The sequence below is a fragment of the Choloepus didactylus genome, chromosome 13 (assembly GCF_015220235.1).
Source record: "Choloepus didactylus isolate mChoDid1 chromosome 13, mChoDid1.pri, whole genome shotgun sequence".
NCBI lineage: Eukaryota > Metazoa > Chordata > Mammalia > Pilosa > Megalonychidae > Choloepus > Choloepus didactylus.
In genome coordinates this window covers 87,673,342-87,700,121 of record NC_051319.1, presented here as the reverse complement: position 1 = coordinate 87,700,121, position 26,780 = coordinate 87,673,342, and the positions used below count along the sequence as shown (strand labels likewise).

General features: G+C 38.5%; 1 long non-coding RNA gene across 1 annotated transcript in view; it reads right to left on the bottom strand.

Moving 5' to 3' along the window:
- LOC119508574 overlaps nt 1–16,953 on the bottom strand; it is a 303,988-nt gene extending 287,035 nt beyond the window's left edge. Inside the window, exons 1-2 of the long non-coding RNA XR_005211489.1 lie at nt 16,745–16,953; nt 9,125–9,240 (exon numbers count right to left, since the gene is read on the bottom strand). This is a non-coding gene — a long non-coding RNA (uncharacterized LOC119508574). The remainder of the gene's footprint in view (nt 1–9,124; nt 9,241–16,744) is intronic.
- Between the last annotated feature and the right edge of the window lie 9,827 nt (nt 16,954–26,780).

Here is a 26,780-nt window from a genome sequence, read left to right as displayed (position 1 = left end):
GAAGTTAATCATGATTGTATCATTTGGGTTTGAAAAGGCCAGATTCATTTTGATATAGAATAAATTGATATTACTGTATAAAGTAAGCCATTTAGCATTTACAAGGTACAAGTCAAATGCAATTTCTTCACGGAATCTTTATAGCTCACCAGTCTACCAGCATCTACGTCACCTTAGTTACCACCTGGTCAGGGCGAGATTACTCAGTAGTGTGCTGAAGAGCTTGACCCAGACCTCGTGGCCATGCCTCATACGTGCTGAGAGGAGACTGCAGCCCTACCTCCAGGCTGTCCTCAGACCTACCTGCGACCCTCCCTAGAACACACAGGTCCCTTCGCCTGGGCCTCTGTCTCACTCTGTCACCCCTCCCACTTCCCCTAGCTGACTCCTAAATATCCTTTGCTTTGGGTCTCCCTTGACATGTTGGTGACACCTTTAGGCACTGCAAGTGTTTTGATTTATGCTTTCAGACCAAAAGATTGCCTGTCACACTTTATTATCACACTTTATTTTAAGGCTTGTCTTCTTGTCATTCTCTGCTCTCAAGACCATAAATATGCTCTAAGAACAACAGGTACTTTATCCATATTGTTCACCTTATACTCCCAGTCCTTAGCACACAGAGAGGGTCTGTATTTTCTTTTTCTCTTTTTTTTTTTACTTAATAAGTTAATGATCAAATAGCATCCATCAAGGTTACAATGCAATATTCTCTCTTATGCTCTGTCAGATTGAACTGTTTTTAACTATAAACTACAGAATATAACTTCCATTATCTTGCCATGAAGCCATTCGTGAGTGGAGTAGTTAAAAATTCAACCCTATCATTGGCTTTCATCTTGACCAGGGCTCCAAATACTATATTATTTTCACCACATTCTAGTCTTGCCTGCCTCCACAGCTTTCTATGGGGCTGGGGCTGGGCCTGAAAAAGAGACCCATCGAATTCCCCCAAAAACAGGATTTCCCAAAGCATGGTCCATTCCTACTGGTGATACCTGCAGTGATTTTAATTTATACAGCTCTTTTATTCATTTAATGTTCATTTCTGATGGTTAGCTTCTATTTATGGAAGATAATACTTGGTTTCCATTTTCAGTAGTAATTTTTTGTGTTTCCTTTAAAAAATTTTTATAAGTAAACTTTCTTCGTAGTAGCCAAAACTAGAAATAACCCAAATGTCCATCAAGAGGTGAATGGATGAACAAATTGTGGCATAACCATACAGTAGAATATTATATTAATAACAAATTAATTAAAAGCAGGAAAATTAAAAACTATTAATGGATGCAACATTTCAAAATCATTATGCTGAGTCAAAGAAGCTAGTTAAAAAATGATACATGCATTTATATAAAATTCTGGTAAATGCACATTAATTTTTAGGGACAGAAAGAAATTCAGAAGATGCTTAGCTATGGAAAAAGAGAGAAGGATGGATTAAAAAGAGGCATAAAAAATTAGAGGGATTATGCACATATTCTTTTTCTTTCTTTCTTTCTTTTTTTAATTCAGTTTTATTGAGATATATTCACATACCATTCAGTCGTCTGTGGTGTACAATCAGCTGTTCATAGTACCGTCATACAGCTGTGCATTCATCACCCCAATCTATTTTTGAACATTTTCCTTATACCAGAAAGAATCAGAATCAGAATAAAAAATAAAAATAAAAAAGAACACTGAAATCATCCCCCCCATCTTACCCTATTTTTCATTTAGTTTTTGTCCCCATTTATCTACTCATCCATCCATACACTGGATAAAGGGAGTGCGATCCACAAAGTTTTCACAATCACACCGTCACCCCTTGTAATCTACATTGTTATACAATCGTCTTCAAGAATCAAGGCTAATGGATTGGAGTTTGGTAGTTTCAGGTATTTACTTCTAGCTATTCCAATACATTAAAACCTAAAAACTGTTGTTTATATAGTGCGTAAGAATGTCCACCAGAGTGACATCTCGACTCCATTTGAAATCTCTCTAGCCATTGAAGCTGTATTTCGTTTCATTTTGCATCCCCTTTTTGGTCAAAATATTCTCAATCCCATGATTCCAGGTCCAGATTCATCCCCAGGAGTCATATCTTGCCTTGCCAGGAAGATTTACACCCCTGGGTGTCAGATCCTACGCAGGGGGGAGGGCAGTGAGTTCACCTGCTGAGGTGGCTTAGCTAGAGAGAGAGAGGCCACATCTGAGCAACAAAAAGGTACTTGGGGAGACTCTTAGGCACAATTATAAACAGGTTTAGCCTCTCCTTTGCAGTAACAAGCTTCATAGGGACCAGCCCCAAGACAGAGGGCTCAGCATGTCAAGCGTGTCGGTTCCCAGTGTTTGTGAGAACATCAGCAACAATCCAGGTGAGGAAGTCCAACACCTCTGCATCCTCCCCCAGCTCCTCAGGGGGGCCCCAAATATACATTTTTATTTTCCACCCAAATTACTTTGGGATATGTTGCTATTTCACTCTAGCCTCTGCAGACCTACCATGTCTCACTTCCTATTAAAGTTCCACGTAATTGTGGTGTTTGAACAAACTGACTGTAGAAGTTACATTGTTTAGAAAATATAGATCATACACCAAATAAATATTTCTTCCCTTGGTCTCACGTGGAGGTTAAAGTTTTAACACAAAGTTTCAACCTTTACCCTGTGGCCTGATTTGCCCTAGTCTTAACCAGATCTGCTTCATTCATATCTCTAATTGAAGTCTGGATTCTTTTTCAGCTTTTTTTTTTTTTGACAGTCGCTATATGCTTTAACACTGACACTCATATCTGCCGAGCTCTAGCTCTGAGTTTCAGGTGTCACACAGATACCCAGTATTCCAGAGACCAATCAGGTTATACAGCAAGGGATCAACATCTCAGAGTTTGGAGATAGCCATTACAATTCAGAAATAGCTGTAAGAGCTTACAATCTAGGGATCACTGCAATAACCATTTCCCTGTTAGGCTTATGCACATGTTCTTAATTCATTGTTTTGGTTGTAGTAATGGTTCCATAATTAGCTCTATATTTCAAAACTGATCAAATGTATAATTTAAATATGTACAGTTTATAGTATTTCAATTATTCCTCAATGTTGTAAGAAAAATTAAGACAGAATATGCAGGGCCTTAGGGACCACTGGCACAAAGTTTAAATTAATGTGAATGGGAGCTATCAATGGGAAGTTATCAATGGTTCTAAATAAAAGGGGAACATGATTTCATTTAATTTTTAGTCTGACAGACTAAAAACAGTCTGTCATATATGAAATATCCTCATTACCAGCCCCCAGTGCATTCTCAAAATCTCCACAAATAAATCAGTCACACAATTAACATTCAATTAATGCTTGCTTGATGACTTTGGATTAGTCAGAATATTTTGCCTCTAAAATGGATAGGAAGGACAAAGCTGAGTGATGAGTCCATATTGATTTTAGTGCAAATTTAGTAAGTAATGAACAAAATATGTTGAACAAAGCAACTCTCTTCACCACCGGAAACTGAGGAAGAAATGTCACCAAAGCGGCCCAGCACATCCACTAGATACTTCCTAAATAAAATCCACAATACAGCAACTGTTCTTTGTAAGAGTTCTTTGAAAAGAGATGCAGTGCCCAGGAGACATGAAGGAGCACATACATGTTCAAGAGCTTTCATGAAAGGATGAGAAAGGAGCCAGGAAATATTAGACAAGGAAGTTTGATTTTGATAGTGAGCAAGAAACACACAAAATGAATAAGCAATGAGCTCACTCTCCATGTGGTCTAGGCTTGCCAGGACCATTTGAAAAAGCACAGCCTGCCTGAGACCCTCAACATTCATTTTCTTAGGGGATGCAGCATGGAAAAAAAGTGATGTAACATAGAAGATAATTTAAAAACTAGGATTTTAGAACTACTAAAATCTGAGCTCACTATCTTGAAGCTAATAACCTGTTTAGACCTTGAGTTTAGCAGTTAATGGATAAGGACCAAGGAGAAAGGTGGTAATGACTGTTTCAACAGCCATTTATTTCTAAGGGACAGTAAAGCACTTGAAGGAGCCCTTTTGAATCATCTTAAACTTAATAAGTTGTCACTGACCAAACCTGTTTTGAACACCTTAGAGCTATGATATTGTTCTGTCTGTGGTAAGATTTTGACACATTATTTTATCTCTCACCCCATGGAGGTGCTATATAAACAGTCAGACCAAACAAACTAGGATGTCAATGCTGGGAAATTCCTCTTACCTCCTGCTCCAACAGGAAGTCACCACTGTTGACTTAACTAATAGAATTTCTTAAAAGTTCCTTTGACACAGAGTGCTAGAAGTTGTGCCTTGTTCTCCTTTTCTTCTAAGGAGTAAAACACTCTTAAATGGTCAGATTCAGCAAATATTTATGAAGGACCTGTCGTGTGCTGGATCAGGAATCTCTCTGGGCCGAGGAGAGAGGTGTGCCTGGTAGCCGAGACTATTCGTTGCAGATAACAGCTGATTAACCATAGATTTAATGAAATTGCCTGAAGGACAAGGGTAAAAGAAGTACTTTCAGGTAGAGCCTAGCGTCAAGTTAAATGTGAATCTCCTTGAAAGAGTGGACTTCTCGAGGCCCTACTGTAAGCAAAGAGAAATGAAAATTAAAACATAACTGCTTCTGAAATTTCTAGATGCAGAAATTGCAAAATCTGTGTTAGTGCTAACTCCCTAAGAGTTTAAGTTTCTAAACCTAAGGGACATGTCAAAGCTGTTCAGTGCCCAAAAGCCCTTTCATTCCTCAGAGAACAAAGACCCAGACAGGACCCCAGAAAAGAGTTAATGGCTGCTCTTTAGCTGGTTCCTTAGATGTAATATCCTTTCTTCTTCTTCCCCTCAATGAGGGAAAATTTAGATGCAAAAGTTAATGAAAATAGAACTTGCCTGATTTCTGTGTAAATACTGTTCAGGAAACTACCTTGTGGAATTCTGAGTTATTCTCTAGTTTTGAAATCTAAGTAAAAACAAGTGCACAAGGAAAACCAGAGTCCACTTTAATGAACTTGAACTGAGTAGCTGTTTTTTCCATAGCAGCACTACTAAAACTACCAATCAGAAATCTTGGGATCCCGTCCTCACTCCTTACACTAAGATAAATTCCATATGGGTCAAAGATGTAAATGTAAAAATAAAGCCATTAAAGTATCCAAAGGACACATAGGTAGATTTTTATTTTTTTATTTATTATATTAGAGGGATGATAACATGACATAAAATCAGAAGTCATAAAGAAAAATGTTAATAAATTGGAATACGTAAAGATCTACTTCTGGACTAGAAAAAAAAAATCTTCTCTATAGCCCATGCAAAAAAATCCATAGAAATGTGATTTTACACTTGAGAATGAAATACTGGGGCAATGTTTGTTATCTATCTGACAGGAAAATGGATCATTTTCTTAATATTCAAATAAATCTTATAAATCAATAGGAAAAAGACTCAAAATAAAAACAGACATAGAATATGAAAAAGCCATTCTCACTGGAAAAAATACAAATGACTAATAAACATGTAAAAAGACATTCAATATCACTCATTAAAAAAATAAAAGATCTGAATGGTGAAAGGAGAGGTTTCTCATGTAAGTGATCACTGAAATTTCTTTTCATTTACCTCCAGAAAGAGAGATTTAAGGAAAGGAGAGGAAAACAAAAACTTAAACATGAAAAAACGATTGCCCTCACATTGTATACATTGTCTTGGGATGTTTTGTAAACATGCCTATTTTGTTCTCTAAGAGATGAATCATACAGATTTCAAAAGAAACTGCAGGAGTTACACTGAATGTGGGTGGCTGAGTTAATTTCAGAGCATAAAGCTTCAATTTCTATGATCAGCTCACTTAGAGTAATTTGAAGTTTTAGCCCCATTTCCGAGCTGGTCTCCTAAAGGAAGTAACCAAAGACCAGGCAAATTTGTTCATCCTGAATATTGAAGCAAACTGGTATATCCCCTGATGATTTTTCTGCTTTACTCCCATTAAATATTTTTTCTCTATCTATCATCTCCCCACCCCATGCAACATGTTACTGACATCTTTGATTCATCTGTTTGCTCACCTCACCCCGGTAAAAAGCAGGTGCTCAATTCAAAATAGAATAGAGATTGTGGATCAAATTGATCAAAGTGGCTTTAAAATCAAGATTCCCCCAAAACTCTTCATTGGCTTTCTAGTTTGGCTTTCTACATTAGCTGTTTTCATTGGATGCTAATTGAAAACACATTTCTATTCTTGCTTAGTCTTAGAGGGAATTTTTTAAAATCTTATTTTTCCTCCACACCCTTATCATAACTGTTCATTCATTCTTTCTTCCTTTTCTTCTTTCTTTCTCCTTCTTCTTTTCTATCTCTCTTCCTTTCTCTCTCTCTCTTGCTCGCTCTCTTTCTTTGTGAGATGATTTGCCTTTCCTTTTATTCCTTCCAAATAAAGACAATGTACAGAATGTATAGAATAATTAAAATTATCTGGCAGATCTGTATCCCCAACTACTTGTCTCCTTCCCAGTCCCCTGCCCCTTGTTCCCCATGCTTGTCTCTTCTTATTCTGCCTGGTGTTGATGTACAGCCATGGACCCCCCCAAGTAACCACACAAATTGATTTTACCCTTTGACTTGCAGCTCCTGCCGCTCCACTGTAACTAACAACCAGCATATTCACTTAGCCACACCAGAGGGAAGGGTGGGGAAAGAATGCTGTCAGAGTGCAGGGGGAGAGCTGGGCCGTACACCACAGAGGAACATAACTGGAGAAGGTGACTTCTCCAAAGTTAATCATAGTTGTTCAATGAAACTGTTAGATATCCCCAGAAAATCAGAAACCCTTGGACTTCCAGTCTCAGAAGGACTTAAGAGGGAACATCAACTGCCACTTGAGCGCTTTTGTGAGCCAGGCACTTTCTAAAGGCTTTACGTGAATAAACTTCTTCAATTCTCATAACAGCCCTGTGAGGTAGGCATTATTATTGCCCCCATTTTGCATATGAGGAAACTGAGGCTCAGAGACATTAAGTAACCCAAGGTCACACAGTTGGTAAGTGGAGGAGCCTGCTATAGGGCTTCAACTCTCCTCATTTTACAGATGAGGAAACTGAAGCTTGGGGAAATAAAGTAACTAGCCCACCATTAGGGAATAATCCCTCCGTTGAGTTTCTCCTGATGTCCCCGACATGTGCTCCCCACGTGAACCCCCCTCTGGTAGAGCTGGCAATATTGTGTTCCCCCCATTCCCTACAACCACTTCCCTCCTATCCCCTGCACCCCTTTGCTGCTCCTATCTGATCCGCAGGCACCTTGAGGGTGGAGGCCCCACCTCACCAATCTCCATGTTCCCGATGTCCAGCATGTCCCTGGTACTTAATGAATGTTGGGTGGAGAAATGGCTGAGTGGATGGATAGATTTGAACCAATGGAAAAAGATGGATTGAGATTAGAGTTTTGATCTCCCACTTCCTGATCCACCGTTCTTTCCTCCGTGCCTTTGAGAGGACAGTACTTCTTGATCTCTCTCACACTAGATCCAGACAGTCCTATGCACAAAGATTAAAGTTTAGACCGCTCTAGAGATGCTGAAATTCAGATTTTGCACCTGAAAAGTCCCAGGGTGGACTGGTCAGTCCAGGGTGGCAAATGGCTTCCTTCTCTTATATTAATTCTGACAAATTGGGTAGGGAATACCAGGAAATACTTTGTTGAGGATATCTCTAAGGAAATGTCCGTAATTGTTGGGGAAGAAGCAATAGGGCTGATAAACTGTGGCTGCCGTGGGAGGTCGAGTGCCAGTGCATTCACCACTCAACCACAGTCCTGGTTCCAGGGTGCTCCCGGGCCTAGAAGAATGCCTTACACAGAATGTACGCCTTGTACATTTGGTTAAGTCATGAGTAAATGAGTATTTCAAGTTTGTTCTACTGCCCTATTGACCAAAGGAATGTTTCACCCATAAACCTCTGTGCTTTCAGGAAGTATTATTATTCCAACTAAATCATCTGAGAGAAAACAGCCATTTGTTTTAGTTTCCTGGCAGCTAAAAATAAATACCATACAATGGGTTGGCTTCACAACAGGAATTTATTGGCTCACAGTTTCAGAGACTAGAAGGTCTGCCTCCTCCCAGGGTTGGTGTCTTCTGCTGGCTGGCAATCTATGGAGTTCTTGGCTTTTCCATCATGGCAATACACACAGTAGTGTCTTCTCTCTCTTCCAAGTTCCACTGACCTCCACGTTCTGGCTGCTCCCCATGGCTTCTCTTTCTTTGTCTGAATTTCATTCTGCTTATAAAGGATAGCAGTTACCTGGATCAAAGCCCAATCTAATTTAGTTGGGCCACATCTTGACTGAAGTAACATCTTCAAGAGATCCCATATACAGTGGGTCCACACCAACAGGACCAGGTGTTGAGACCTGAACATGCCTTTTGTGGGGGACATGGTACAGTCTCCAACACCATTCTTACAAGTCCTTTTGGTTATGATACCTGGGAATATGGGTCTCTGGAAATCCCATCAAACCAAAGCAACATGGTTGAGACCAAGTAAGAAAAAGACCAGGGTTGTAGACAGGGATTTGAGGCTCTGTGCATGAGTGGGTTTAAAACCTGCCAGGGTTAGAGATAAGTGCAGAGAAAGGAGGCAGATCCCTGGGGATGAGCATCAGGTAGTAGTAGAAGGAGAGCAGGGGAGGGCCCTGTTGGGAAAGCCAAGGGAATGAGAGTTTGGAGGCAATGTCAGACCAGTAGCAAGTGGTGCAGGGCAGTGCAAGATTCTGGGAAGAGAAGGATCAGAAAGACAGTGAGACGTGGTCTCAAGGAGCACCAAGGAAAAGGTGGTGGGAGCATTGTCTGTAGAGGATTTTATAACAATAAAACCAACTAAAAGTCCGTTTGCTCTTTATTATCACCAGCAATTCTAAACAATGTCTGTGATAAAATATTCTTCCCTAGAAAGAACATCTGTTGTCTAAGTTCTAAACAGTTGTTACAGTTACTTTTGAGTTTTCATGAGATTCATATTAGCAGATTTTTAATTTTTATCTTTTAATAAACATTGTATTGTTCGTGGAAGATAATTCAGAGAATTTCTAGTTATATATTTGGCCTCCAACACGGAGTCACCTACCTGTGTTCATTTGGAGCATGAGTTTGTGATGGCTTGGAATTATCCAAACTTGCTTCTGACTCAGTTTGTGCCTCCAACTTGTTAGTACTATATACTCCTCTGTTTAAGCAGCAGATCTAAAATATAAAATTAAGAATGATAATACAGGGATTGTAAAGATGAAGAAACACAATTTATTTCAATTCTATCATTCTCTGTGAACACATGGAATTTTTATTGGTATTTAAAATGTTTTGACTTCAGAGCCATTGGAAAGCTGTTAGAATTGATCCCAAATAAACAAAGACATGGGCATTATTGCAATTTCCAGAATTTACTGTAGATGGGATTTTTATAAATCTCTATCAAAATTACATTTGAGACACTTCCTCTATATATGTTGCTTCATGTGAAAGAAACACTTCAAAATTAAACTTAGTTCTTTAATTAGCCATGAGTGATCAACAAATCTCCTTATACCATCTAATGAACATGAATATGTGAAAAGAGCAATTTTCATGAAGTCAGTGGCAAATGTGTCGAAGTTGAGAAACAGAAATTATAATACTGTCATTCATTTCTGTGGCAGATCAATTGGTAGCTATAAGTTTTTCCCTTTGTTAAAAAAAATACAGTACTATAATTAAAACATATTAATCCATTTTCCTTGTGCATTATAATATCATATTTCTTTTATTTTCTAAACTGGCATGACTATATATATGAAGCACAATAACAAAATTTTCACTTTCTGCCTTTGTTTCCTGGCCATTATTATTCATTTCATGCTTGTTAAAAAATGTTGTCAAATTGAGGAGGGAGGTATCTAATTTTTCTTTCCTGGGAGTCAGATATGCTGGGTGTACCCTGCAGGGAGAGACCCAGCACAGACACGGCTAGTAAAAGGCTGCAAGTGACAGGAAAGAAGTGTGTGCAGGCAATAATGGGAGCACAAGGTTGGCAGGTCTACAGCAGTGAGGGTTGGGTGGGAGTTTCAGGAAAGACTCAAGAGATGGATTGTTAGACTTCTGTGAAGTTTAGGGAAACTCCAGGGTTACAGCTTCCTGTACAATGGTGAACTTTGACAGGCAGTATGATCCAGTGATAAAGAATGCAGTTTCCTCCACTTACTAGCTGTAACTTTGGGCAAGTTCCATAATGTCTCTGAGCCTCATGAATAAAATGAAAAACAGGGTTAATAATAGTAGTTGCCTTACTGGACTGTTGTGAAGATTGGATAAAAATAGGCTTAGGCACAAAGGCTGTGCTTAAATAATAGGGAAAAGGGAAACTCGGAGTAATTTCATTGAAGTCAGACTGGTATAGGTAAAGAAAGAGTGGGTGGCAAAGACTCAGATCCCAGTGGATCTATCCACACTTCCTGGAAGTTTGGCCCTGAATAGATAGAGATGGTACAGAAGATGGAAGATGAAGGGAAGAAAACGGCTATCATGGATCCCATCACGCTTCTATACCAAACTCCCAGCTAATCTAGGATCACCACCATACCCCAATCAATGACTATCACCCTGTTTTATTTTCTGAATAGTAGTTAACACTATCCGACATTATCTTATTCATTTGTTTATTGTTTGTTGTCTTCTCCCACCATCACCCCCTCCACCCTAGAATGTAAATCCCCCGAGAGGAGCAGTCTTGGCTGTCTTGTCCATCCTTGATTTTGCAAAGCCTAAAATTGGACCTGACAGATCCTCAATAAATATTTGTTAAGTTAATAAATTACTCAATTAATGCCATATATCCCCAAATCCATTTAAAAAGGTGATTTCAGCTCATCTGTCAGCAGAGAAAAGTAATTCATAATGGGGGAAAGCTTGACAATACTGGAGAGCAAGAATTGGGAGCCCTGGGATCAAAAGCACAAGTGGAGGGACACGTGTGTAGAGAAGAGAGAATATTTCTTCCCCTGGTTTTGGATTTCATCCTAAGCTGAATAATATCCTTCTAGCTTTCACTCCCAGACTACTGGTTTCTGATACACGTGTGTTTAGGCATACGCTGTAACTAATAATCTTTATAAAATAGCTCAAATGGGATCACAACTAGCCATCCAAGCTTGTTGTGGTCCTCATGGTATTTCCTTTACATGCTGGTTAGCTCCCTAAAATAAGCAGACCTTGTCTTACTCTTTTAGCAGCTCTGAAAGACACAGTAGTGGTTTATGTGAATTCTGTTTAGAAAGTGTCATATATATAAGGAAAGAGGTTTTTGGCTGAGTTAAAATAACTCATCTAAAGGTGGTCAGCAAATGAGTACTCAAATCCTCAGAAAATGTTTAATAGAATGGAAAATATCCACCTCTGGATAAGAAGTTACAATTACGAAAGACTAGCAGAAGAGAGAGAATTTCCCTGACTTCTAAGCTTTAACACAAATAAATCACCATGAAGTATAGTACTGAGCTGAAAATAAAGACTACACAGTTTTCTCTGTATTTTAATGCACACATGCAATGATAACCCCTTTCTGGTGACATTCATCCTTGATATAATTATTTTTCTTTAAGAAGGATTCTCATTGGAATACTTTGCAGAGATAAAATTTAGTCATTTATGACCATTGATCCAGAAATGCCTAAAATTCTGAGATCTGCAGCAAACTCCCTGAAAAAAGTAAAACCAAAACTGTAAAATAAAATAAAAAAAATTTCTCCAGACTTTGGCAATGGTAAAGAATAACAGTTGAATTTTCTCTAGAGTATAATTATTATGAATAATGAAATCAAATAATTTGAAAACAGTAAAAATGACATGAGTGATTCTCAGAAAAGCTAGACGAAAAGAACACCTGAGACTTTTTAAAAATTCTCTAAAGACATCCCGACCTTGTTAGGAGAATTATTAAGTTACATTTTATGCAGAGGGTCCAGACTCCAATAAGCATTGGAGCCATGTATACACACATTCATTTAACCAACAATTAGCAAGCTCCCACCCTGTGTGAGGCATTATATCGATGCTGCAGATAGAGAGATGAACACGACAAAATTCTGCCTTCCTAGAGCTAAATTCTGGGAGGAGAGACAGATAATAGGGTAATAACTAAATAAAGAAGGAAAGTCGAGTGGTAAATAAGATGTAGGGGACTAGAGAATGATCAGTGGTCACTTTAGTGTGGTTGGGAAAGTCCTCTTAGAAAAGGTGGCATTTAAGCCAAGGCCTGTTAATGAGAAGCCAGCTGTTCAGGGATCTGGGCAAGGAGCCTACCAGGCAGACAGAGCCCTTCCAAGATCCTGAGGAAGGAACCAGCTTGTGTGTTCCAGGAAGATCCCAGGAAGACTTGTGTGGCAGGGGTGATATGGGTAAAGGAAAGAGTTGTGAAGGATGAAGTGGAAAGCAGCCAGTCATTTAGGACTTTCCATTTCAATGCAAGGAGTTTTATTTTTACTATAAATGTAATGGGTTTTAAGAATAGTGAAATGATCTGATATGCATTTTTAAAAGATTCTGGTTGCTATGTGGATAATGGACATGGGGAGGCAAGAAAGTGAGCAGGGAGATCATTTTGGAGGTCAGACTGGTTAAGACTAGGGCTGAGGCAGTGGACATGTTGAGAAGTATTTGGGATATATTTTGGAGGTAGAACCAACAAGACCAATGGATAGAGTAGTCAAAAATTTGATGGTAAAATAGGAATCAAAATGACTCCCTGCCCCAAACAATATGGTTGACTGGGATGCTGCAGGGCTTTGTCTCCCCATAGAAGTTTTGAACAAGCAATAAAAACTGGTATAAATATCTTTCTCAAAGCTCCAGAAGAGAGTTAAGAGACTGAAGTAACAGGGCAAATGCTATATCAAGAACAGGGCTACTTAAAAGTGGTAGGGTCTCGTGATACCCTGGCTCCTCACTGGCTTGGTGTGGAGCTGGCCTATGCTCCCAGTGTGAATCCCTAGTCCTCATTCTGGTGGAAACAGAATAACCCTCATGCACATACTGGAAACATTTATGTCTGACCCAGTCTGTCTGGTGGTGGCCTAAGGGATTCAATGTCCCAGAACTTGCCTTGCATGTAGAAGGCAATTCACAGAGCTCTCCTATAGAATGCTGTAAGAGCAGCCAAGTAGCTGTCTGGGGCAAAGGATTTCAGGCTGAAGGAAATATAGTCAGTGCCCAGAACTATGATGAAAATGTTTCCTAGGGAAGAAGGGACATTCATAATCACATAAACTGGGTAATTCTCAGGGTCACATGTTCATGCCCAAGGCAAGAGGCATGAACAGAAAGGATCACAGCATCCCCTACATTTTGGCCTTGTGCTGTTCTCTAAATTCACTGTATGGATAAGCTCTGTAGGAGAGCACTTTAAGAATGGCAAATGTGTTTTCTCTTTTTTATGTTTCTTTTATTTTGTTGGTTCTTGGCATTCAAGGAAAGCTGTGTCATAACATTAGTTGGATATGAGCTTCAGGAACAGCTGCTTCAGAGTCTAAATTCTACTTATAACACATTAAAACATAAAAATGTCCAGGTTTCAGCAAAAGGTTACAAAACATACAAAGAAATAGGAACAATGCCCCAGACAAAGGAGATAATTAAAACATTAGAAGCTATCAATGTCATACCAGACAAAGACTTTGAAAAAAATAGCCCTGAATATGCTCAAAGAGCTAAAGGAGAACATGGACAAATAACAAAAGGAAATAAAAAAAATAAAAGATGAACACAAGGAGAATATCAATGCGCAGATGGAAATTATTAAAAGGAAACAAATAGATGTGGGGACCAAGTTACAGACATTTAAAATTCCTTAGAGGGATTCAATAGCATACTGGAGATGGCAGAAGAAAGAATCAGTGAATTTGAAGGTAAAGCAATTGAAACCATCCAGTATGAGGAGCAGAAAGTAGAAAGAATAAAGAAAAGTGAACAGACCCTAAAGAATTCATGAGACAGCATCAAACATACCAGTATACATATTATAGAAATCCCAGAAGGAGAAGAAAGAGAGATATGAGCAAAGAGAATATTAAAAGAAATAATGGCTGAAAACTTCCCAAATTTAACAAAAGACAGGAAAATTCATATCCAAGATGTTCAATGAACTCCAAACAGGATAAACCCAAATAGACCCATACTGAGACATAGCATAATCATACTGTTGAATGCCAAAAATAAAGAGAGAACTCTGAAAACCACAAGATAGAAGCAATAGGTCATGTACAAAGTAGGCTCAATAAGATGAAGTGCCAATTTCTCACTGGAAACCATGGAGGCATGACAGGAATGGAATGACATATTAAAATGCTGAGAGAAAAAAATTGCCAACCAGGAATTCTGTATCCAGCAAAACTGTCTTTCATAAATAAGGGAGAGTTTAAGACATTCCCAGATAAAAAAAAACCTGAAGGAGTCCATCACCACTAGAGTGGCCCTACAAGAGATGCTAAAGACAGTTCTGTAGTTTGAAAGGAAAGGGCACCGTGCAATAGATCAAAGCTGCATGAAAAAATAAGGATTTCTGGTCAGGCATTGCCATAGATAAATATAAATACCAGCGCTATTGTATTTTTGTATTTGATTTTGATTAACTCTACTTTTTACTTCCTGCAGAATCAAAAAGGCAAATGTATAAAATGTGATGATAAATCAGTGGTTCAGGACTCATAATGTATAAGCATGCGATTTGTAACAAGAGCTATATAAAGGTGGTGGAACAGAGGTACACAGGAACATAGTTTATGTATGGCATTTGTGGTGGTTTTGAGTTATGTACCCAAAAAAGACATGTTCTTAATTTAATCCATTCTGTGGATGTGAACCCGTTGTAAGTAGGACCTTTTGATGAAGCTACTTCGTTAAGATGTGGCCCAAACCAATCAGGATCAGTCATAATCCCATTACTGGAGTCCTTTATAAGCAGAATGAAATTCAGCAGAGAGAGAGAAAGCCATAGGAAGCAAGATCTGAAGGTCAATGGAACCTAGAAGAGAAGGGAGAATCTAAGAGAAGCCACCTTGTGCATTGGCTTGTGAAAGGGGAGCCCAAGACCAAGGATCACCAGCAGCCAGCCCCAGAATGCCAGTCTGCAGGAAGAAAGCATTGCCTTCATGATGCATTGATTTGGACTTTTTCCTAGCCCCCAAAACATGGGCTAATAAATTCCTATTGCATGGTTTGAGTAGCCAAGGAAACTAAAACACCATTGTAATTAAGTTGGTATATAAACAAATGAGAGTGTTAGATTTAGGTGCTAAATTTTAGCCCCATGGTAACTACAAAGAATATATTGGAGAATATGCAAGCTCATAAGACAGAAATTAGAGAACAGGTTGCCAGGTGGTTACATAAGTGAATATCCTGGTTGTTATGAAATGTACATAGCAGGATAAAATGTTCAAGGAGCATGCTGCATACAGCCTACATACACGTGTTCAGAAAATGGATAGAAAGATAGATAGCCAGACAGATAGATAAATGGATTTGCAGATTAATTTATAGATAGGTAAATCTATCCATCAATAGATAGATAAATTATACATAAATATAAGTTGTATATAAAATATAGGTAGATTTATAAATAGGTAAATAGATTTATAGATAGATAAAATATTATGGCAAATGTGGCAAAATAGACAAATTATACATAAATATAAGTTGTATATAAAATATAGGTAGATTTATAGATAGGTAAATAGATTTATAGATAGATAAAATATTATGGCAAATGTGGCAAAATGTTAAAATTGGTAGGTATGAGTATCTGGGGGGATAAGAGTATGTTGGAGTTCACTACATGGGGCTCATATTATTTTTGTAACTGTCCTGTAAGTTTGAAAGAATTTCAAAATTAAAAAATTTTTTAAAAGATGACTTCCAGACTTTTGACCTGAGAAAAAGATAGACGGTATTTCCATTTATTGAGATGAGAAGACTAGGGGAGCGCAGATTGAGGAAGGAGTACCAAGAGCCCTGTTTTGGAGAGGTTAAGTTTGAGATGCTAAACATCCAAATGAAGATGTCCAGGAGCAGTTGATCTTTCGCATCAGGACAAAAGAGAAATAGATCAAGACAAAAAGAAATAGATTTAGGAGTCATAAGCATTTGGTATTTAAAGCAATGAAACTGGAAAAGCTCAATTAGAGGGGGGAGTAATTAGAAAAGAAAACTCTGAGGACAGAACTCCAAGGAACAACAAAATTTAGAATCTGGCATAGTAGGAGGAACAAGGTAAAGAAGCTAAAGAGTAGTTGTATAAGAGAAGACAAACAAGGGGAGTGTGGTATCCTGGACACTTGGAGAAGCAAAGATATCAAGAAGGAGGGTAATTTTTTGCTCTTAGCACTTTAAACATGTCGTCCCACTGCCTTCTCCCTCCATGGTTTCCAATGATAAACTGGCACCTAATCTTGTTTGACCACTGAGTTTGGCAAGATATCAGTTAGTAGTGGTTTTGAAAAGAACAGATTCATTAGGATGGTGTGACAAAAGCCATCTGGAGAGGGATGGGAAGAGAACTGGAGGAGAAAAAGTAGAAACGTTATGTTTAAACAACTCTTTTAAGGAATTAATATAAAGAGAATTTTAAAAGATGAAGCTAGACTGGGGATTAAATGAGTCCAGTTAGAAAGACAATAATGCACAAGGACAGTGGTAAAACTGGGGAACAAGCATGTCTTACCAGCTCAGCTTCAGTCTGTTGTAGCCATACAGCAATTAGAGCCCAGAGTGTCAGGTTTCCAATTTTTCAAGAAAACCTGGAAGGTCACAATTGTATTTAAAATATCCCAATTGTTACATGTTAACAATTTTTTTTAAGTCATTGTGACAATCAAATCACATATGTAGGCCAGATGGTTTTCAACAAATGAAAACCCTTGGGCTGGTGATCAGAGGCTGAAGGGAGAGAGGATGCCTGTCTTCTGCTCTCAATTCTTCCTGTGTTCTAATTAACATCCACCTCACATACTTCTCTACATTCTGCTCTAACGTGGGAAAAATCTGAACCACTCTTTTTGTTTACATAATAACAAATGACTAGTTTCATCTTTTCTTAATTGAGTTGAGTTGTTTTGCTTATTTATTAATCCAACAATAAACAAAAAGAATAAAAAATTTTAAAGCAATAATATTTACAATAGTAGAAAATTAAACATTGACTGACTAATTATAAATCAAACAAAAGATGAGAAAAACTCTACACACATCCAAAAAAAAAAACTTATAAAACATTATTGAGAGTAATGTTAAATAAATGGACAGCCATTCCAAATTCAGTGATAGGAAGACTCAGTGTATAAAGATATCAATTATGTCACAAACAATAGATTGATTCAATAGATGACCATGAGATAGGGAATCCCAGTTAAAACGCTTGCAGGTTTCTCCTTGGAAAGTGATAGAGAGATTCTAAAATTTAAATAGAAATGCAAAAGGCCAAAAATATCAGCCAAGATAACACTGAAGAACAGCAAAGTTGGACATCAAGACTTTTGTAAAACATAATTAAACAGTATGACACTAGAATAGATAATTGAACAGTGGAACAGAATAGAGAATACAGGAACAGACTCATGCATATGCAGTCACTTGAATTATGATGAAGGATGGTCTTTTCAATAAAGGGTTCTAGGAAAACAAAATATCCTTTTGGGAAAAAAAATGAATTTTGACCCCACCATATACAAAAATCAATTCCAGTTATATTGTAGGTCTAAATGTGAAAGGCAAAACAATGAAATGTCTTTAAGAAAGCATAGGAGAACATCCTCATGACCTTGATGTAGGCAAAGATTTCTCTAAGAGGACACAAAAAGCATTAATGCTTCATAATAAAACAATCGATTAACTGGATTACATTAAAATTAAGAACTTCCATTTATCAAAAGCAGCCATTAAGACTGAAAAGACAAATCACTGAATGGGAAAATATATTTGCATTACATACATCTGACAAAGGACTCATATCCAGAATATATGTGGAACTCTTATAAATCAAAGAGTAAAAGGAATAATAACCCAATTAAAAGAAATAATGGACAAAAGATTTAAAGGAACACTCCACAAAAGAAGATACTTGAATTACCAAAAACATATGAATAGGTGCTCAGAAATATTAGTCATCAGAGAAATGGAGATTAAAACCACAATGAGGTATCACTACAGAGCCACCAGAATGGCTGCAATTTAAAAGACTGATAATTCCAAATTTACTGACAAGCATGAGGAGCAACTGAAAGTCTTCCATACTGCTGATGGGAATGTAAATTGGTAAAACTGCTTTGGAAACTGTTTGATAGTTCCTACTAATGTCAAACACTTGCACTGGGAATTAATCCTTGACACAGCAATGCCATTTCTAGGTATAGTCCCAACAGAAATGTGTACATATGTGCACCAAAAGATACGTTCAAGATTATTCATGACAGCATTTCTTTTATCAGCTCCAAAAGCCAAATGTCTGTCAACAGAGGAATGAATAAATTGTGGTATACTCAATTATGGAATACTAAACAAGAGAATTAACAAACTTAAACCATATGCAATGATATGAATGAATCTCTCAGACATAATGTTGAGCAAAATAAGCCAGATGCAAATGGGTGCATACAGTGTGATTGCATTTATAAAAGGTCCAAATCTGTCAAGAATAATATATGGTGATAGGAGTCAGGATAGAGGTTACCTTCTTACAGGTGCTGATTGCAACGGGTATTAATGTACTATTTCTTAATCTTGGTAGTGGTGTGCACTTCATGAAAATTCATCATCCTGTATGCTTATGATCTGTGCATTTGTCTACGGGTATGTCTCGAGTCAATCAGTAGTTTTCTTTTAAAAATACTTATTGAGCATTTATAATACACCAGATATGGTGCTAGGTATTAGGGAGATGGAAATAAACAAGAGGAACATAGGCCCTGCTTTCAGGGAACCCAGTCCAATGAGAGATTAAATGAGCTCATTTCTATTTTTCTTTTTGGGGAAAAGATGCCAGATCTTGAAGCTCAAAGATAGATGGATAGAAAGCCAAGTTTTGTGACCATTCTTTCATCTGAGTACTTGTGAGAGGTTATGAATCTTCACTTTCCATGCAGCTGCATCACCGTTTCGTCCTTACCCACTCACAAAGGTGGACGTATTCTTGACTGTGCCCAAGGCTCATCACTCCGCCTTAACCCTGAGCTCTAGCTTCCTACTCCTATCTATCTCTATTAACACATTATACTGCAATATTTTTATTTACATGAATGTCTTCTCAGCTACACTGAAATTCTTGGCTGTGTATCAATGCTATCACCATTCTTTGATCCCCATACCTAGAAGGGTGCTTGACCTACAGTAGACGCTTCACAAACATTAGCTGAATGGGTGGGTGCATGGATGGATGGATACAAATATATAACTTCTACATAGGATACGTACATTCTTTCAACTTTTTATGTGTTTTAAAAATATATTTGAACAACAATCCTTCAGTCGGTTCCTGGTATATTAAGTGATGGAAGACTGAAAAGAAGGAATATCTTCTGGTGACACAGTGTTCCTTTCTCATAATTTCAACACTGTCTAACATGTGATAGTCGAGTTGCCTCGGTCACCAAGTGGTGCTCCAACCTGTGAGAATTAATTAGCTACTAGCACAAACTACTAAACATGTCTAAAGTAAGTATTTTATGTCCCTCAAAATATTCTTTTTTGTAATCAATATTTCTTTGCTATAGGTTCCTCAATGTGTACTTCGATAGCAAAATAAATCAGTGGCATGACAAAAAATATGAGTGAAATAGTGATTCACCTATTAAAAATAGCATCATCGGTAATTCAGCAACCCAGTCCCTCAAGCTTGCCAGGAGTGTCTAATAGTCTTGTTTTGGATATCTTTTGGAGTATCCTTCCCACAATAGCTTTTGTCACCCTCATCCGAATGGGCCCTCAGCTGTTGTTTGCTACTACAGGACAGTTCCACTGACCATTGTTGATTGGATGAGGACTGGGCACTGGACACAAGCTGAGACTTCTTTGAGAATTTGAAATTAGGATCAAGGTAAAGAGATTTAATCTCTCCAGTTAACTAGATTTGTAATAGGTGGATTTGAAAGCCATGAGCAACCAAGTTCTATCACAAGGACTGAGGAACAGAAAAAGCAGATCTACAGACACTTAGACTAAGACAGAGATATGGAGAGAAACAGAGGCAAGAGATGGAGAGAGGTTCTGGCCAGAATACACAATGGCTTTCTAGTTTCAGATATTCCTGAGATCCAGTTGTGCTTCCTCCCCTGGGCATCCATGAGCTATCCCTCTGTTCTCTAAAAATAGATATTCCTTTATCTGTAACTTCAGTTGGTTTTTGTTACCTGTAACCAGGAAGTCCTAATACAAGTTTTCATTCCATTGTCTTGGAAGGGGGTATTAATGGCTTTTGAACCTTCCATGAGGGTAATCTAGTTTTAACCAATTTTTATTCGTATATGGTAAAAATAATCCATGATCATGGCATAAGTGTATGAGGTGAAAAGTAAAAATCTCCCTCTACTCTCAGCCCTTAAATAACTATTCTTAATAGTACCTTGTATATCTCTCCAGAATTTTTTTATAAATATACAGGGAGATGCATTTCTATCTTATTTTAGATAAATATAAAATTTTATAAATGTTTAGCAGCTTGTTTTTTTACTACACCTAAGATACGTTCCCATTTCAGAAAATATAGATCTCTAATTATTTGTAAAGGCTAATGGATTTAGGTTGTTTTTTGTTCTTTAGTATTATAAGCAATGCTGAAAAGTCTTGCCCATATATCTTTGAGTACTTTTATGAGTATATTCTTAGTATAAATTCCTAAATTGTAATGACTGGAGCCCATGATTTATGCATTTTTATCTTCAATAAGTATTGTTTCATTCTCCCCATAAGTATAATTTAGAATAAAAGGGCATTAAAACATCCTTTAAGAGGTGCAAGCAAGGGGGTGGAGTAGCAAGTCAGACTGAAGTGTGAAAGGGAATATAGTTTTGTGTGACACAGGCCAAAAGACGTTAGACTCTTCTTCATCTTATATAGCCAAGGTCAATGAGTTCTTAATAGACCATATTGAGTCACAGTGATATCAACTCACATTCACCCACATCCTTCCTGGTAGAGCAAGATGTAATAACTAAAGCCCAGTCCCTCTGTGGTTGAGAATTCATGAAATCAGTAGATCCTTGAAGATGGAAATTCTTCCTCTAATCCTCCCTTCCCTTCCAAAAATCCTTCTGGAAAAAAAACAGGGAGATGGTAAGGATTTCTCCACTATCTAAAGCTTTATATGACACTGAGCTGTTTAGAAAGTACCTTTCACTCCTAATAGGACTCTTAGTTAGCTATGACTATAGTGTCCATTTTACAGATGATGAAACTAAAGACCAGAAATATTTGGTGATTTCCCACAGTAATAGGAGAACCAATAAGTTTTGGAGGCTTGATTCAAACCATTGGCCTCTGGCACAAAGCAGGCCTTCTTTAAGCAGTGCCAGTGAGCTGGAATAGCCCATTTTGACAACCAAACCATTTATTTGTAGCTAGTACACGCAGTTTGTGAAGCGATAAGTAGCTTTCAAATTGGTTATCTGGGAGCCAAGTAAATACAGAGAATCATCAGGGACTTGGAAAAGTTTGAATCTTCAAGATTCCTCTCTCAGGTCTTTGGGTCAAAACCCAACACACATGAGAAAAAAATGAACTTCACTTAGCAGAGAGTTTATTGAGCACAAGCTCTTAGGAAAGAGATGAGTAAATACTTCTGATAATTAGTCAAAAAGTCCTAAATTAGCAAAGTTTTCTGAGAAATTTTGACATGTTAGGAAATCCTTAGAACTACAGAACAAGCTTTTCTGCAACCACTATCATCCCCTCCTCCAAACATGCACGCCCCACAGACTACCAAAGGTCATTCTTAAATTTCAAAGCAGTTTGAGTCCTGTTGCCAAATCAGCAGCAGTAAATGTTGGCACACGGGAACACACCACTCTCTGTGTCCGGTTGTTGTGGGTCTCCGTTGGGAAATGTAGTTTCCTCAGGGGGCAAGGGCTTTGCCTCGCAATCATGAGTATTAAAAATAGATGCGTACAAGCAAGCGGAACAACCATGGGAAGTGGTTTTTGGCATTTCCTGTGGTCATATGTGCATCTGTTACCCACCAACTGATTTCTAGAATATGATGATGGATAGCTTACAGCAAGTTTTTAAACCTAATACCTAATTAATAAAATCTTGTGACTTTTCAGAAGTACAAATGCAAAATATGGTGAAGAATTGAAGAAACTATCAGGATGAGTCAGACCCTAAAATATATCAAACCAGCATAGATGAAAGGCTTAAATAGTCAATTGGTTCCCCTCCCTTCCCTTCCTTACTTCACATACCTTCCTTCAGTTACCTCTTTCAGAGGTGGGCAGTTAAGCACCACCATCATTCTGATGACTCCACAGCTCCATCTCCATGTCTAGACCCCTCCATTAAACTCAAAACTTATATAGCCAACTGTTACGGATTGAATCATGGTCCCAACACAGACAAGTTCAAGTCTTAACCACCAGTCCTATGGGTGTGAGCCCATTTGTAAATAGGATCTTTGAGGATCTTATTAGTTAAGGTAAAGTCAAATTGAATCAGGGTGGGCCTTAATCCAATATGTCTGAAGCCCTTACAAGGGGACAAATGGACACAGCAGGAGTAGGAGACAGATGGCCATGTGACAGAGGCAGAGATTGAGATATGACTCACCTGTAAGTCACCACCAGAACACTACATGTTTCAGAGAAAGTGTGGCCCAGTGGACACCTTGATTTTGGACTTCTATTCTCCAAAACTGTAAGACAATAAATTCCTGTTGTTTAAGCAAACCAGTCTGCGGTACTTGGTTATGGCAGCAAACTACGACACCAACTGTCGCTTGAATTTCCAAATAATTCTCTAATAAGTGTCTGATATTTGTAAACAAACAGAACCTATTTCTCTCCAGTTCTTCCCCAAATGAGTAAATGGTACCATCATTCACCCAGTTGCTCAAACACACTCCTAGAATTCATGGTTGATGGTGCTTTTTCCTTCATATCTGCAGGTTAGTCCACATTTCTTCACGTCCACAGCTGATCTTCTTTCCCAAACCTCCTCCATCTCTTACCTGGTGTTACTAAAATTGGCCTGCTTTTACTCTTGAGTCCTGACAACCCATCTCCCTGTTTTAAAGTTTCCAGTGTCTTCCTGTCACATTTTGAGTAAAGTTCAAATGCCTTTACAAGACCTATAAAGTCATTCCACTCTACAGATATGAGTAGAGGTAACTTCAGTGGCGTTTCTATTCCTCAAACATGCCAAGTGTGTCCCTTAGGGCATTTACGTTTATTTCTCCCTCTTTCTGGAATGTTCTCCTCCTGATCTTTGTATGGCTGGTTCCCTTTCTCAGTCAGGGCTCAGTTTAACCATCACCTCCTCAGGCCTTTTCTGAGCACCCAAATCTATACAGTCCTTCCACCCCTTGTTCACTCTATCACCGTGCTTTATTTCCAGCATGGTTCCATCACTTCCTGAAATTTACTTTTTATTCTTAATTTTTGGTCTCCTCCCATAGAATGTGTACTCTTTGAGGATCAGGGACCTCATCTGTCTGGCTCCTCACTGAATTCTCAAAGCCTGCCCCACAGTTTGTTGAATAAATCTCTGCCCTACTTTGTAGGTCTGGGCGAAGCTTGTGTGCGACTGTGACCCAGGTGGGATGAGGATATATTCCTCCAATGAGGAGCCTTATTGTGCGTTCTATCTTTGCCTCATCTGGAAAATCCTGCCAGAGGGAGAAATGCAGGATCCAGCCAGGACTGCCAGAGCGGTAACAGCTGCTAAGTCGGGGCAGTTTTGTCACATACTTGGTCTAACTTGCTACTTCATATACCCAAATATATAAAGAACAAGATTCACATTTTCATTTATTCTGCAAATATTTATTAAGATAATAGTTCCAACAATTGGAATAAAATAACACACTAATTCAAAGTGTTAGTAACAGGGAAAACTGGAGGAATTGGGAAGTAGGTGGGAACTGTGCTTTCTGTGTGATTTTTCTATAAACCTACAAATTCTCTAATAAAAAAAGAGGGGGGAAGGGTTGGCAAATGGTGGATTACAGGCCTTTTCACTCTAAAATTTTAAGAGATGACCATCCTTCGTAATAAGACTCTAAGCAATTTCTTATTCCAAAAGTTAAGAGTCAACTAAATGCAGGGACTGTGCTAGGTAATATGAATTCTGTGGTAAATGAGACAAATAGTTTCTGTTCTCATGCAACTCATAGTCTGATGGAGGAAGCGTATGGTTAACAAGTAGCCACACAAAGAAAGGTTTAATTATTTTGTGATCAGAGCTAGGAGGGAAGTACAGGATGCTCTGACAAGGAAACCTGTGTACCCTGGTTAGTCATAGGGTTCCCTGAGGAACGGCTATGACAGTTGGTATTGAGGCAAAATGATAGAAAGAGCCATGACCACAAAGTCAAACAACCTTGGCCCTGCCTCATTTCTTTCCCTTCCCTCTACTGCCAGTCCCTTTACCAAAAAGGATACTACTTTCCCTAAAGAAGCAGCACAAGGCCAGGTGACCATATTAAGAATTGGTCTAATAGGACCTGCCTAGGACAGCAAGGGGAAAAACAGACAACCCACCTGAGCCAGATTCTCTGTGATAGGTGCCCCCTGGCCTTCCGCCTACTCACTACTCAGTATGTAGCCAAGATCCATCCCAGTCAGGAACAACATGCCTATGACTACTGGTACTACTACATCATCATCCTCCATGCTTCACATACTTCACTTTATTTACTTAGAGCTTCACGTGTGCCAGCTAGGGTCCTACACATTTACTGGCCTGATCTCTTTCCATCTTCACCACTATTGTGGTAACTGCAACCTACAACCACTCATGCCACTTTATGGATGAGAAAACTGACATACAGAGAATTTAAGTGACTAGTGCAGGTTCACATAAGAAAGTGACAAACTGAGAACTACAACCCAGTTCTGACAGCCCCACCCATTCTTTTTTTTTTTTTTTTTTGAGATGTTTATCTTTTTATTGTGTTGTAAAGTTTTTTAGGCAATTTTTTTCAGATGTATTCACATACCATACAATCATCCAAAGTGTTAAATTGATTGTTCACAGTATCATCATATAGTTGTGTATTCATCACCACAATTTTTTTAACATTTTCATTACTCCAGAAAATAAAAATAAAATAAGAATAAGAATAAAAATAAAAATAAAAAGGAACACCCAAAACATCTCATACTCCTTTTCCCCCCTATTATTCATTGACTTTCTGTCCCCCTTTCTTCTACCCATCTGTCCATACACTGGATAAAGGGAGTGTGAGCCACAAGGTTTTCACAATCACACAGTCATCCCATATAAGCTATATAGTTATACAATCATTTTCAAGAATCAAGGATACTGGACTGCAGTTCCACAGTTTCAGGTATTTCCTTCTAGCTATTCTAATACCTTAAAAACTAAAAAGGGATATCTATATAATGCATAAGAATAACCTCCAGAATGCCTCTCGACTCCATGTGAAATCTCTCAGCCACTGAAACTTTATTTTGTTTCATTTCTCTTCCCCCTTTTGGTCAGGAAGCCTTTTTCAGTCCCAAGATGCCAGGTCCAGGCTCATCCCCGGAAGCCATAACCCGTGTCACCAGGGAGGGAGGGCAGTGAGTTTATCTGCCACACACTGTCCACCACTTCTCTGTGGTAAAAATCAACAATGGAAATCTTCTCTAGAACATTCTTATTTGCTCATCAGTTTGGATTAGATATGTCTGTGGTCCTTGGGTTCTGAGATGATTTGGGAAAGAAGGGGACACCTCACTTATATTCAAGGCTTTATGTTGTTTGATTTTACCGAATGTGAGCCCTCCGGGGTAATCTGTTTACAGTAACATTCTGTACTTTCAAGGCACAGTGTACTCTGAAGATAAGACCACATTTGTTCTCAGATAGTTTATTTGTCAGAAACCATTGTGACCACTTCACTTACAAGGCAACTGAGGCACAGAACTGACAAACCAATATGGCCCAGGTCTCTTAAGTTGTATTATAAGCAGCTGGCAAACGCAAATCCCAGCTCTTGTGCTTTAGGCAGTTTCTGACATTTGAGTTTCAGCTTTCCCATCTCCAGGGTTCTCTAAGAATCTTCATTTCCCCAATTATACATCACCCAGTGTTGGGTGTGGTTCACCAGTTAGCTTTGCCTGCCTATCCAACAAGGTCGTTTGATGACACTTGCCAGCTTTCCTGTGGGAGCCACTGTCCCTTCAGAGTCCAGGTGCAGCTTCCTGGCAGGGGAGGGCAGGGCACAGAGAGGGCCCTCCTTCTGCATCCAGAGAAAAAGTGTTTTCCCAAACTAATGTGTAAGTGTCATTAACTGAAGGAAGGAGACTTGGATGGAGCATAGAAAACCCACTGATGTCTACCACAAAGGACTACTCCACAGTGTGCCAAAGAATTTATGTTTCTCCAAACCTGGAAGCAAGAGGCAGGCCTGGGTTCAGGCAAACAAGAGACCCCTTTAAACAGGAAGGCCAAAGGACATTCCCAGGGAACAAAGAAAAAATGTGGAGTTGAACAACTTATTCAAGGTCATTTGAGGCTTTGCGAGAGGGAAAACAGGCCACCTGGCTCTT